A 14,580-nucleotide genomic window follows, 5' to 3' on the forward strand; every position below is an offset into this window, starting at 1 on the left:
TCTGCTTTAACAGGCAGTACCAGAACTAGCCAGATTAAATGACTTTGGTTTGTATAACTAGGAAAAATACCTTTGGTAGATTTTACACATTTTCCATAAATACTTTAGGGTAGTCTTAAGCAAGGATAGGCCTTCTTATTCAAATGAAAGTACAATTAGGATATATAGTTAGCTGCCAAATTGCATACTAGCAGTCTTTAAAATTGAATGCTTGTTTGGTAAATGAGAAACTTTATTAAATATCAGTTGTCAAAAGTTCTTTTATTTGCAATTAAAGCAGTACCAGGTGCAGTTAGTGGGAAACTATTTTACTGTATGGCATATTTTGCAATTTTTAATATTAGACATTTTGTTTGGTTGCGAGTTTATTTTCAAGATACACAGTTTAACCAGAAATGTTTTCATCTAACATTTTGAAATATCACGTTACTATTTATTTTTCACAATTTGTATATTTTTCACATCCATGATTATTTAGGACAGCTTTGGAAGAGTTAAAACTAGGCACTCATTGACCTGGTAAATCTGACGTTAAATAACTTTGGAATTTAGCAATTATATTCCACAATGTCATTACCTGCTTATGAGGTTACAAAATTAGTCTTAGGTTTGCTGTGTATGTTTCTGGAAAGTTTAAGCAGAATTTATGGACATTTCAAAGAACCTGTTGAAAATTTTTATTTGTATCCTTAATATGTATTGTGTTTGTTGTAATGAACAGTGTCTTCATCCCGTATTGATTCTAAATATACTTTCAGGGAATAAGTTGGGCAACAGAAGGAGATTATGGTGGTGCAACTATAGAAGGATGTTTACCGTACTGCTGTGCTTTTCCATTTGCTGCATTAGCAATAAAAAAAAAAATGCTATTGTACTGTCAATAGGAAGGGCCAAGGACGAGCTACTTTATTTTCTCGAGAGAGATCCATTAATGTGTTGTAATGGAAGTAGCTGTTAATACTTTAAAATTACCAGCATGGTGCTATGAAAAATACATATAACTGGCAAGGATTATTAGAAGGATCTTATTGCAGGAAAATGAATCTTGAATGATCTGGCATTAATATATAGCACCATGCTGTTTATTAAAATTACTGCATCAATTTGAAAATACCCTATTTTAAAACACCTACCTTCCTTTTCATCAGATCAAAAATATTTGATATATTAACTTGCTATTTATTTCCTCTTAGACCAAAATTTACTAATTCATAAACTCATGCGATTAGTATTTTATATACTTTTAGTTATATCATATAAATATGTGGTAAATAAATAAAATGTCCTAATTTATATAAATTGTATTTTTATTTTTCTCTTATTTTATTTTCCTTATGGTTTAACCATTTGTTTGTCCGATTTTTATAACACTCCAACCTATTTTGCCCAAGCTCCTCACACCTGTCCTTGAGCACCTCCTGGCCAGGCTCCTCCCCCCTGTCCTTGGCGGGCACCTCCTGGCCAGGCTCCTCCCCCCTGTCCTTGGCGGGCACCTCCTGGCCAGGCTCCTCCCCCCTGTCCTTGGCGGGCACCTCCTGGCCAGGCTCCTCCCGCCTGTCCTTGGCGGGCACCTCCTGGCCAGGCTCCTCCCGCCTGTCCTTGGCGGGCACCTCCTGGCCAGCCTCCTCCCGCCTGTCCTTGGCGGGCACCTCCTGGCCAGCCTCCTCCCGCCTGTCCTTGGCGGGCACCTCCTGGCCAGGCTCCTCCCGCCTGTCCTTGGCGGGCACCTCCTGGCCAGGCTCCTCCCGCCTGTCCTTGGCGGGCACCTCCTGGCCAGGCTCCTCCCGCCTGTCATTGGCGGCCATGTCCTGCATGTCCTGGTCGGGCACATCCTGGCCAAGCTCCTCCCTCCTGTCCTTGGCGGGCACCTCCGGCCAGTTATTGACAAGCACCTCCCTGCCAGGCTCCTTCCAACTATTCTTAGTCAGCTATCTTTAGATTATGTACTAAACCATCCTTGACATAACCTCCTAGCCATATTATCCTTGTGGAATCTACCAACTTGATTTCTCTCTTCTATATTGCTGCTCAAATTTCTCATCTCTTTTTACACAACCTGAAACAAACACAACCATAAACTAAGTGGAATTGGTAAATTCTGATCTTAAAAGAAGAAAATTAAATTTATATATTTCTACAACTTTGAACATTTTTTTGGTCATACTTATATATCCTGTAGAGGTTTAACAAAGTGAAATTAATTTCATTTTCTTTTTTTATTCACTCAAAATATTCAAATTTACTGGACTCATACATTAATAATGGGTTATGACACAGGATTAGCCCTGTTGAGGAAGTGCTGTGTTCTCCAAGGACCTTCCTTCAAAAGGCCAGAACAGGGAATACAAGACAAAAATTGCCAAACAACCCAGAACCAATTTTTTTATTACGAGCTAAGCTACAAACACCTCTGTTGGAAAAGCAGGATACTTAAGTCCAAGGGCCCTGACAAAAAATAGCCAATGATGGAAGAAGGGAAATAAACTACAAGAGAGTAATGAACAATCTAAATAGCATTTCAAGAATAGTAACAAAGATATTTCATATAATCAACATTGACATTAGCGGAAAGTTTTGAGCTGATGATATCCATCGATTCAACTACCTAATTAAGAAGATCATTCTACAACTAGATAATAAAACTTATAAAATACTGTGTAGTATTGAGCCTCATTATGATGTGGTAGGCATGACTATTAGAATTAACTGCATCTTGGAGTATTACAAAGACGTGAATTAATTGCATACCTTCATTTACAGAAAAATCCGAATGTAAAGGGTGGACAGAATCAATATTACACGCATAACAAACTAAATTAATATCCCGATCAGGAATAAGAAAATTAATAAACCGTTTAAAGTTCCTATCTTGCAAATCAAAATGAGATTCAGCAGCTGAATACCACTAGACAAGAGAATATTACTCGAGACAAAATCAAAACACTTCAGAAAATACTGTTCATTGAAAATCTGAAAAAGTCTATACTGTAAACCATTTACTTGTGCAACTGAAATAAATAAGAGCCTCAGTGCATTTCTCAAAAAGTAGATTTGCGGTCATGAATCGCACCTAAAATCCTAAGTCGCACGAGTTAAACTATCGATGCCGAGATCCGTTAGTTGAGGAACCACTGTCCTTGACCTACTTGCAATCCTACTGAGTGTAGTTAGGATGAAGCTTTATGCCAACCTTAATTGGCACCAAATACTAATTTTAATTAGGTCTCTACAGTATCAAGGGATTCAGCAATCGCTCTATGCCCAAGAGATGAAATTGATACTGAGAGAGAAGTATAATCTATAGATAGGAGTTTGTTTCTCAGGCCAAAACATGTATTTAGTATGAAAAGTAATGAGCCAAGAAACACTACCATGAGGAATACTAGATTTCACATTCCCATCCACTCCCAACTATTTGACCGTGTTGATAATCATGAGGCCCTTGTTTTCAAACACAGCACTAAAATCAAGGCTAATCAGACAAACTTCCTGACAACAATCAAAGGATTTCTGTAAAGCAAGGTCATAACATGCTCCAAGGCCTTTACAAAAGCCAAATTGCAAACTAGGAAACAGATAATTACCTTCAGTAAAACTATTTAGACTAAAAATTTTTTTCAAGAACTTTACATTTGAAAGTTATGGAAATTGAAGGACTTTTTGAGCTACCACACTTTTACATTATGAAGTAACACAAATTCTCCAACAAGTGCTAAAAGAACCTCTTCTTGCTAACTAAGGAAAAATAACAAAAGTTAGGAGCCAAGAAATCTGCCGTTACATACATACATATACCAAAGGCACTTCCCCCAATTTTGGGGGTAGCCGACATCAACAAGAACAAAACAAAAAAAAGGGGACCTCTACTCTCTACGTTCCTCCAGCCTAACCAGGGACTCAGCCGAGTTCAGCTGGTACTGCTAGGGTGCCACAGCCCAACCTCCCACATTTCCACCACAGATGAAGCTTCATACTGCTGAGTCCCCTACTGCTGCTACCTCCGCAGTCATCTAAGGCACCAGAGGAAGCAGCAGGGCCTACCGGAACTGCGTCACAATCGCTCGCCATTCATTCCTATTTCTAGCACGCTCTCTTGCCTCTCTCACATCTATCTGCCGTTATTATAAAATAAGGATAATTACCATTTGAGTCAACATCTCCATAAGAATCAAGGTCCATCAAGAGATCTTAAATTTTATAAGAGCCTCAAAGAAACAGGAATGAGGAACATCAAAATTTCTCATTAGTACGCAAACACAGCCAACAAAGTTCCCTTATCCTTTGGAACGGAGAGACTGCTACATCATCAAAGGAGTGCAGATATTTGGGTAACCAACTACTGTTCCTAGGTTGTGACAGAAAGGGTTTCTTTTAAAGTTAAATTTTATTCCTAAGCATAAACCCTCTGAGCAAAAGGCCTAAGCCAAGTATAGTTATCCCAAGTTAAATGTAATACATTACCATTCAAAAGATGATAGGCCTATTGCTTCTTGAAATAAGCATATCGACAATCATCATTGAACCAGGGTCTGTCTTTCACTTAGTACTTTAGTACAGGAGAAGAGATGACCAGATTCTCATTCAAAGGAACAGGCTCGACACCATGATACAATTATGACCAATTAAAATTGAAACAAAAGAGAGAGAGAGATGTTTATGTTATTAACTAAACAGGGATGAAAAACTTAATGGAAACTGTGATAAACTGTAACATATTGGTGCTGATGTAATATTCATTATTAAGATATTTCGAATATGTTAAGAAAATTATATAAACTCTACGTGTTATTGGCATAATCGTAACAAAGCAGCGTAACCTTAAGATCCGCTGATGCCTACCGAAAGTACAACTAAATTGATGGTTATGGAAATGCTCCCGAAATTGAAAAATAGAATAAAACATGCTTTAATAAACCATAACTAACAAAATAATGTCTTATGAAATATGAAGGCTTAATAATTAATTAAAGATTGAACAGGGACAGAGAGAACATATTTATATGGTAACTAATAATTATGTATGAAAACTATATCCCATAACATATTAGTGCTGATGTAATATTCATCATTTCGAATAAATTTGGAAATTATATAAGCTATATTCATTCTCTCAATATGATAGCGGGACCTTCAGATCAGATGATCTCGACCAAAGGTAAACAAAGTTGGTAGATAGGGTACAACTATATTACATTATAAGTGAACAATTCCACATTACATGTTTATCCCATTAACCATGGCAATATTTTTCAAGCAGCACCTTCAATAACTACAAGAAACAATCATATTACTGAATAATCTAAACTTTCAAAATAAAATGAGAAAGCTATCCAAGTCCATAGTGCTGAAGAGTAAAAGAAAACTAAAAACTAAAAAGTTACAATCTTGTGTAAGCAAGTTGCAGAACTAAATATTTATAACACAGATAGTGTAAAGACTAGGAAACCAAAATACAATTGTACGAAGGACGGACTTACCAATTTGGGCTATATAATAGCTTCAGCCTGGGACAGGTCACACGGCATCATTATTTTCCAACTATTACTAAAGTAATTTAGAAATCCCAAGTACAGCATTGCTTTAATTGTTAACAATGATCAAAAGAAATAGCATTACAAATCTAATTTCCTTATTTGCATAAAACATGGTACAGAAAGAAAAGATAACACTAAAAAATTCAAGGTTCTTACATTTCACAGGCAAAATTCCAAGACTTTTCATCAATAGCTTCCCACTGGTCTCTGTCATCGATAACCTGACTAGTGATTTCCTCTTCTTGACCTCGTAGGGGGACATAATTCCAGCATCAAGTTAGAGCAAATGTCTCATTCTTGAGTTGCCATTTCAAATGCATAACACTTCCTGGAAAAAAAAAAATTCATCACATCAAATGACACATATCTTTTTCCCCTCAAGAGTAAATGAGTGGTTATTACTTCAATAATCCTTTAGAATAGTCACTAATTATTGGGCCTAGCAAAAATTAATTTTTAAATCAATTTACAAAGAATATCAAGACAATTTTACAAGATTTCCACCTTGTCTTCCTAATTTCAGTCCTATATGTGATATGTTAAACTGGGGCAAGCTGTTATTTTGTCAAACATTAATACCCCTTGTTGGCTAAATAACTCTAAGGCATGATAAATTTAAGTGTTCTAACTTTCATGTCAAATTCTATGCCTTCAAATAGGATACACTAGAGAGAAAAAACTTGGTGAAAAACACCCAGGGCATTTCCCAATAAAATTCCAATTTACTTCATGCACTCTGTTCATATCTTTCTCTTGGGTACTAATAACTGTCATAACCCTATTTTCAGTTCTAATTTGGATTCCTTCCTAATAATAGTATCAGTAATCATCTAAATGTGTGCTACATGTAATACATGAAAGGGATCTTGCCATAAATTACTAAATGGAATATCTAGAATTGTAACATCTTCAAAGTTTTAGAAGTTTAAAACTCAAACCAAGTTGACAGGTATTAAGAAAAGAGCTTCTAAAAATACCTGACCTTAATATAAATTCCTCACTATTATTTAACAAAAGGTTTGCAAGGATAAATAGGGCTTGGCGAGACATATAAAAAGAATACAGTAGGGTTTCCAATATGCAGCCTTGCATAAATGTAAATTGGTATACTGTATTTCGAAACACCATTTTTAATATTTCCTATGTACAATATCATATTTTTTCTACTAATAAATTGTTCTTATGAATAAATAAAACATTAAAATGGTTTTAGTTTTACTACCTTGAAAAAGATTAAAATTACACCCAGGATGGGTGTAAATGCAGTACCATGAGCGAGACCTCAAATTTTTATAAATTTATGTGATATCTGTTGTATAAGGAGCTTGGTGAATTACGAAACCACCAATATGTAGACTAGCTTTTGCTGTATCATTTGAAATCCAAAATTGATTACATACACAATTTTAAATCATGCTTCTTCTGTACATGCCCCCTAAAATAGAAACCATCATTTTGTTAACATTTCATCATCAACCATAACCAACAAAATAACCTATTTACACATCTTGTGTATACATTAGCAACCGCATAAAAGGGGAATCCAGGACCCTACAGTAGTTAGTCACATCAAGTAAGTTTGGGCATCTACCTGAAAATTCACCTCAACCTCTTCAATGCAATGACATTCTTATTATAATCAACAATTACAAACTAAGATACAACCCTAGTTGGAAAAGCGAGATGCTTTAAGCACTGTAAGGAAAGGAAACACGGAAATAAACTGCAAGAGAAGTAATGAACAATTACCATGAAACACTAAGACCAGTAACAACATTAAAATAGATATTTCATATACATAAACTATAATAACTTCAAAAAAGCAAGAGAACTCTACCCAAAGACAAAGGAAGACCATGGTATAGAGGTTATGTCACTATCATAAAACTAAGAGAACAATATTTTGATTTTGGGGTGTCCTAAAAGAGCTGCTTATCATAGCTAAAGTCTCTCTTCTGCCTTTACCAAGAGGAGAGTAGCCGCTGAACAATTATGGAACAGTAATTAACCCCTTCAGCAAAGAAGAATTGTTTGGTGATCTCGTGTTGTTAGGTGTATGAGGACGGGAGAATGTGGAAAGAATACGCCAGACTATTTGGTATATGTATAGACAAGAAAAATGAGCTATAACCAGAGTAAATGGACCCAATAACATTCTAGCGGTAGTATCTTATTACTACCCAAAATTGTTATTAAAACAAGGGTGGCATTTAACCTGAGGGGATTTCTCTATTTTCTCACAAAGTGCCAGGGGGAGTTTCTCAAGCCTGTCAGTCGCCCTGCTTCAGAAACTGTCTCCACAGCTGACGGTCTTCATACAGCTTCTCTTCTTCAATCTCATGGAAAGTTATACCTCTCCTTCTCATTCCTCTCTCAATATTTTCTATCCACCTCATCTTTGGCCTACCAACTGGCCTTCTGCCTTGTGGTCTCCATTCCAAAAATTTCCTTTGATATCGTTCTTCTTCCATTCTTGTTTAGTGTCCAAACCATCATAGTTGTCCTCTTTCAATAAAATCTAAAATTCCCTCCACTCCTAATTCCCTCCTGATGTCTTCACTTTGAAGTTTGTCTAGTCTTGTGGCACCTTTTATCAATCTCAGTATCTTCATTTCAAATGCCTGGAGCTGGCTTCTAGTATTTGATGTTAACATCCAAGACTCATGGCTGTAGGTTAGAATTGGCCTCAGTATGGAGAGGTATGATGTATATTAGAGTTTTTACTTTGTGAGGGTATTTTTCTATCTCCCAACAGTGGATATAGTGAATAAAAGTTATTATTGAATTGATGTGCTCTAATGATTATTTCCAGCTTAGGGTCATTTTGATCACCAAATACAGCTCCCAAATAGTTAAAAAGTTTCTGCACTGTTTTAATGCTTGCTCTTCTAATATTTATTCTTGCCGGTTTCGAGACAGGAGCATTATCTCGGTTTTATTTTTCACAACTCTGACCATCCTTTACATTCAGATCTCCCAGGACAATTCTATCCTGTTCGTAATACTAGGCAGGCAGTTAATTCTAATAGCCAGGCCTTCTCCATCACGAGGCTCAATACTACGCAGTACTCTAGAAGTTTTATTCCAGCTGTGACCAAGTTGTGGAATGATCTTCCTAATCGGGTGGTTGAATCAGTAGAACTTCAAAAGTTCAAAGTTGGAGCAAATGCTTTTTTGTTGACCAGGCGGACATAGTCTTTTTATAGTTTATTTATGACACATTTGTTTTTGATGTTGTTGATAGTTTATTATATGACATGTCTGTTTTGACGTTGTTTCTTATTTTAGAATGATATATTGTTAATTTGTTCTCTTCATTTATTTATTTCCTTATTTCCTTTCCTCACTGGGCTATTTTTCCCTGTTGGAGCCCCTGGGCTTATAGCATCTTGCTTTTCCAACTAGGGTTGTAGCTTGGATAGTAATAATAATAATAATAATAATAATAATAATAATAATAATAATAATAATAATAATAATCATGACATTTGATGTTGAGATGTTATTCCAGTCTGTCATTCTCTGTGGAAGGTCCTCTTTAGTTTCTGCTACAACTGCATGGTCATCAGCATATATTAGATCAGTGGTCATATTCTCATCAGGATTTTGTGGTCTCATCCATTTATCCATAAACAATATGAAAAGTAGAGGGGGAAGAACACTACCTTGCCTTACTCCTGATTGGATTTCAAACCAGTCCCCATTTTCAGTGTTTTTTTTTACTCTGGATCTGATGTTTTGATAGGTGTTGTAAAATTGCTCTTTTAGTTTTTCAGGAACCCCAAAATATCTTTTGCCTTGGCACTCAATCAAATGCTTTTTCTAGGTCTATAAAAGCAATATACCTGTCTGTGTTCCACTCCAAGCTCTTTTCAAATATTTTCAAGGTGAGGATGTCAGTCCTCCTATCCCCTGTGGCCCAATACGAGAAGAGGCTTCAGCAGGGACCAGTCCTCTACTAGAGGGGGGCTGCCTCTCTTTAGGTGGCCGTACACTGGTCAGGGGGGGTAGTTAAACCCTCCCACCGACAACGTCGAAGCCTGGCATCACCCATTACCCGCAAATATGGGCAACTTAAAACCGGATCACTGGAGTACGACTCTAACAGACTAAGTCTGCACTCAATGGGGTCTGCCAGAGGGTGATGGCATCTAAATCGGTACAGGTTAAGATGGCATGCCGTCCATCCCACACTATGCCAAATACAAAGCAGCAGCAAAAGTATAATCAAACAAGCAAAAGTTGTCAAGAAGTTCATGCCCAAGAAGAAGACATTGGAGAATAAAAGAAATAACCAAAAGGAAAAGAGAGAGTGCTGTGCAGGAGAGCGTTGGTGAACAGGCCAATGCTGGTGCGCAGGTGAGCGTAGGAGTGCAAGTACACAGGGGAGCGCTGACGAGCTGGAGAACGCTGGTGTTCAGGAGAAACCTGGCGCAAAAGAGAGCACTGGTGCAAGGGAGAGCGCTGGTGCAAAGGAGAACGCCAATGTGCACGAGAGCGTTTGTTAGCTGGCGAGCGTAGATGATCTGGCAAGCCTTGGCAGGCTGGCTAATGCTGGTGCTTCGAACAGCAAGAATGTGCTGGAGGGGGCCGGCAATCAGCAGATCGCTGGGGCATTGGTGAGCGCTGGAAAGCATTGATGCTCTGGCATGCTAGAGAGCACTGACGAGATGTTAGTGAGCGCTGGTGCACTGATGACCACCGGCGGGTTGGAGAGCGCTGGCGCCCAGCTGAAGGTTTGGCACGCTGTTAAGGAAGACACGCTCTCAGGGGCGAGTGATGTTTGGAAGCATCATGAGACAGGAACAGAGAAGGCAGGTCTGAAGGTCGGTGTGATGCAGGAACAGGGATGTGCCCTTTAGCGATCCACAAAAGAGTCCAAGGCTGAAGGCCGAAGTCTGAGGACTAGCAGCAGCGTCGTCAGGAGCGCTGGTGCGCAGGAGAACGCTGATGTGCATGAGAGCATTTGCAAGCTGGAGAGCGCTGACAAGTATGAGATTGACTGATTGATTGAAAGTTTTCTGGCATCCTGACATCTATGGTCATTGACGCCGATAGCATTTATTATATATGAAAAATAAAAGAAAATTAAATTAAAACCATAAAAGTTAAGTCATTATAATAGTGAAATAGTTTTCAGAAGACCTGCTTCTGAAATAAATCTAAAAATGCCGCTCTCATAGTAAGACACATCATGTCCAAGAATCTAGGCAAGGATGAACCTGCAATTCTCACCTCAAGCCTCAAACAGATATCTATTTCTTAAGTTATTACATATGCTGGAACCCAACAAAATCGAACCATTATACCTTTCCTTCCAATAATAAAAACACTTCCTACAATCTTTAAAATTAGAGGGTTACTAGAATTAACAACTTCTAAAGCTTGAAGGACACTCCTTGCATCACTAAAAACTGTAAAATTACCCTCCTTTTCCAAAGCTATTTTATCAATAGCGGTTAGTATGCTATACAGTTCGGCAGTAAATATGGAAGCTGTTAGAGGAAGTGCACCTCTACAATTAGAATCATTACTATGTACTCCAAATCCAACACCAGCATCAGATTTGGAGCCTTCAGTATATATAAAAGTCAATCCCCTATGTTCTGCAACATGTTCCATAAAAAGACACCTGGATTCTAAGTCAATCATATTCTTCTCAACTCCAATAAAGTATTTGCAAAAAGATGAGTCGGGTAATTTCCATGGAGGCGTTGATGATACCTTGAATGGAAGCACCTTAATTCTAATTATATCCAGATTGTTTAATAATTGTTTCACCCAAAACCCAAAAGGTTGAGATTTTGGATGCAACTCAAAGTATGTTGAGTGTCTTACAAGGCATGCAGTCTGAAAGGCTGAAGAATTAGGGAGTCTTTGCAATCTAAACCAATATCGAATAATAGAAGACATTCGGTAAAGGTCTAGAGGCAACTGCCCAGCATCAACAAGAAGACTCGTGATAGGTGAGGTTCTAAACGCTCCTGTGGACTATTTAATACCAGCATGATGTATAGAATCTAATATTTTTAACCGCCTTGGGGTGGCTGAAGTGTATATTTCGGATTCATAAATAATTTTGGAAAAAATCAAGGCCTTGTATAATTTGAAAATAGTATTGCGGTCTGCCCCCATGATGTATGGGACAATACTTTTAAAAGATTCAGAGCCTTAAGATATTTAGCTTTTAATGCTTTTAAATGAGAAACCCATGTAATCCTACAATCAAATACCAACCCTAAAAATTTAGCTTCGCTTGCACATGGGATTCGTTGACCTTTGATGTATATATCCGGGTCTGGATGTACTCCCCGGATACAACAGAAATGGACAATTGTAATTTTACTTGTCGAGAACTTAGATCCATTCATATCGGCCCACTGGATAATTTTATCAATAGAGAATTGTATTTCTAGGCTCAACCTGTGCCGCTCCGTGAACGTAGACATTCCAGAGGCAGTAGGGCGAGAGGGACCTTTCGCAACAAAGACAGCGGAAGAGTCTACTCTAGAGGCAGGGGATTCCGTGGATCCTGGGGAGGTAAATCCACGGCAAACCATTGAGAATCCTCAGGTAGGGGGTAGGTTGTACCTCTTTTGGAACCGTTGAATGTTCAGCAATTGGGCTTTCAGCATAATTTCCAAAGGTCTGGGGTGGAGTTGGATAGAAGAGAGCCCCCACCAACCAGTTTTCAACATCCAACGGAAGAATTAGTACTGTATGCAAAAGATCTACAAAAGAATGCAATAAGAGGTAAAGCATTTGAAATTTCAAGGTCGCTTGTTCAGTGTGCCAAAGAAAGACGCAGACAAGCGAAGGGTAATCTTGGACCTGTCTCATCTGAATTCTTACATTCAATGCGACAAATTCCATATGCTAACCGTCTCTCAGGTGCGGACATTACTTCCCCATGGGGCCGTCACCACCTCCATAGATCTTACAGATGCTTACTATCACATTCCGATAGCAAGACATTTTCGTCCGTTTCTAGGTTTCATGTTAGGCAACCAGGCATATGCATTCAAAGTAATGCCATTCGGACTCAACATAGCACCCAGGATATTCACCAAACTGGCAGAAACAGTAATCCAAGAATTACGAACCCAAGGAATACAAATAGTAGCTAACCTCTCTTTTTTCTCTCAACCACTGCTATTCTAGCTCCAGCAAATGATATGGAGAGATCATCCACAAATAATCTTGCGACTACATCCCGGGGAATGACCGAGGATATCCCATTAATTGCTAGTGCAAAAAGGGTAACACTCAGCACACTACCCTGTGGAACTCCTCCTTCCTGGCATTTACTCTCTGATAGGAGTTTCCCCAACTCTCACTTGGAAAACTCTGTGAAAGAAATGACTGAATAAATAGTGGTAGCTCTCCTCTTAATCTCAACTCATGGATTCTTTTAAGTATACCATATCTCCATGTGGTATCATATGCCTTTTCAAGAGAAAAAGAGACTGTCACATGGTACTGTTTGGAAGCAAAGGCTTTACAAATGGAGGACTCAAGTTGTATCTTGTTGCAAAATTTAAAACTTTCTTTTCTTCTATGCTCCTATACTGGTGACCAGGAGCTGCTTTACACTTGTACGATACATTTGAAAAATGGTCAGCCAGGGCATTGCTAACTTCGGTTGCTCCAGTCATATACTGGCCATTTACCTTTAACACTGGTGGTGGGTTTGGGGTGAATTTGCCTGCTATCTTTTTGACTTTCCTCCACACACATGATGTTGGTGTTCTACTGTTTATGGAGGAAACAAATGACATCCAAGACTGGCGCCTAGCTTCTTTCATGGCATGACGGAACTATGCTCTACATTTCTTTTACGACTAAATTCTCCTCAGTACGGCGCATGCGCAACCGAGTTAAAAGACTTTCTTGTGGCTCGGTGCAGGGCAGTTAGTTCTGACGACCACCAGGGGACTGGTCGTCGTCTGAATATCCCTGTTGTTTTGGGAATGGAATTGACTGTGTGAAGAGTTCCATTAAGTAAGTCTATGGCATCATCAACACTTTCAAACTGTTCTGCATTTCCTGCAATTTCACTTAACTCCCAAATCCTATCCCAGTCCGCCTTATCAAGATTCCATCGAGGCGATCTCTGTAAAGGTGGACCATTGTTGGCGTTTATAATGATTGGTGCATGATCACTAGTATGCCAATCATCTAATGTTCTCCAATTAAAATCGGGAAGACAGTTAGAACTTGCAATGCAGGACACGGTACATGTCTGAACATGAAAATGTGTGGGCTCTCCTGTATTAAGGAGTCCGACATCTTCATTCTCCAAAATTGATGATATAATATTACCCCTGGCATTTGCCAAAACATCACCCCATAAAGGATGTCTACTATTAAGATCTAGTAAGAGAAAAGGTTGTAGGAGTTGTTTAATCACCTCTACTATATCATCATATGAGATGTTATCATTTGGAGGCAAGTAAAGAGAACAGATTGTATTTTCTCCCTATATCAATCTGTACAACCACTGCCTGCTGAGGGGTACAGATAGACAAAGATATTTGGGGAACATCTCAACGAACGTATATAAGACTTCCCCCAGGGCTCCCTGCTCGTTGATCACATGGTGTACTCTCAAGGACTAGGAGTATTAGCATTGAGCTTGCTTTCTTGTAGACATACAGTTATAGGGAAGTGCCCACGTATAAGGAGCTCAAGTTGTTCATATTTCGCATTTAAACCCTGGCAATTCCATTGCAGAATGGAGGAAAAAACTATGGTTTAATTTTTGGAAGACACCTTAGATGAATTGGCAATATTTGATCTAACAATATTTCCCGGTGGTATCTCTAAAGAGGATCTTGATATAGTGGGTTTTGTGTTCCTCTTTTTGTGTGTGTCCTATTGATCTAATTGTTGAAGAGGAGGATGGATCTCAACTTGAATTTCTGATTGGTTCAATTTACCTTCTAGTTGATCAGAAACATCAGCAGACAAGATATCATATTTATTTGAAGTCGTGACTTAATGTTTCTTACGGTAGGAGGCGAGAGAGATAGAAGTCTCTCTTTTT

General features: G+C 38.4%; 1 long non-coding RNA gene across 2 annotated transcripts in view; it reads right to left on the reverse strand.

Annotated features, from left to right (window-relative positions):
* Positions 1-1,854: 1,854 nt before the first annotated feature.
* Positions 1,855-14,580, reverse strand: part of LOC137630413 (uncharacterized) — a 48,278-nt gene continuing 35,552 nt past the window's right edge. For both annotated transcript variants that reach the window (XR_011041704.1, XR_011041705.1), the window contains exons 2-3: positions 5,691-5,862; positions 1,855-2,056 (exon numbers count right to left, since the gene is read on the reverse strand). This is a non-coding gene — a long non-coding RNA (uncharacterized lncRNA). The remainder of the gene's footprint in view (positions 2,057-5,690; positions 5,863-14,580) is intronic.

The sequence above is a fragment of the Palaemon carinicauda genome, chromosome 38, assembly GCF_036898095.1.
Source record: "Palaemon carinicauda isolate YSFRI2023 chromosome 38, ASM3689809v2, whole genome shotgun sequence".
NCBI lineage: Eukaryota > Metazoa > Arthropoda > Malacostraca > Decapoda > Palaemonidae > Palaemon > Palaemon carinicauda.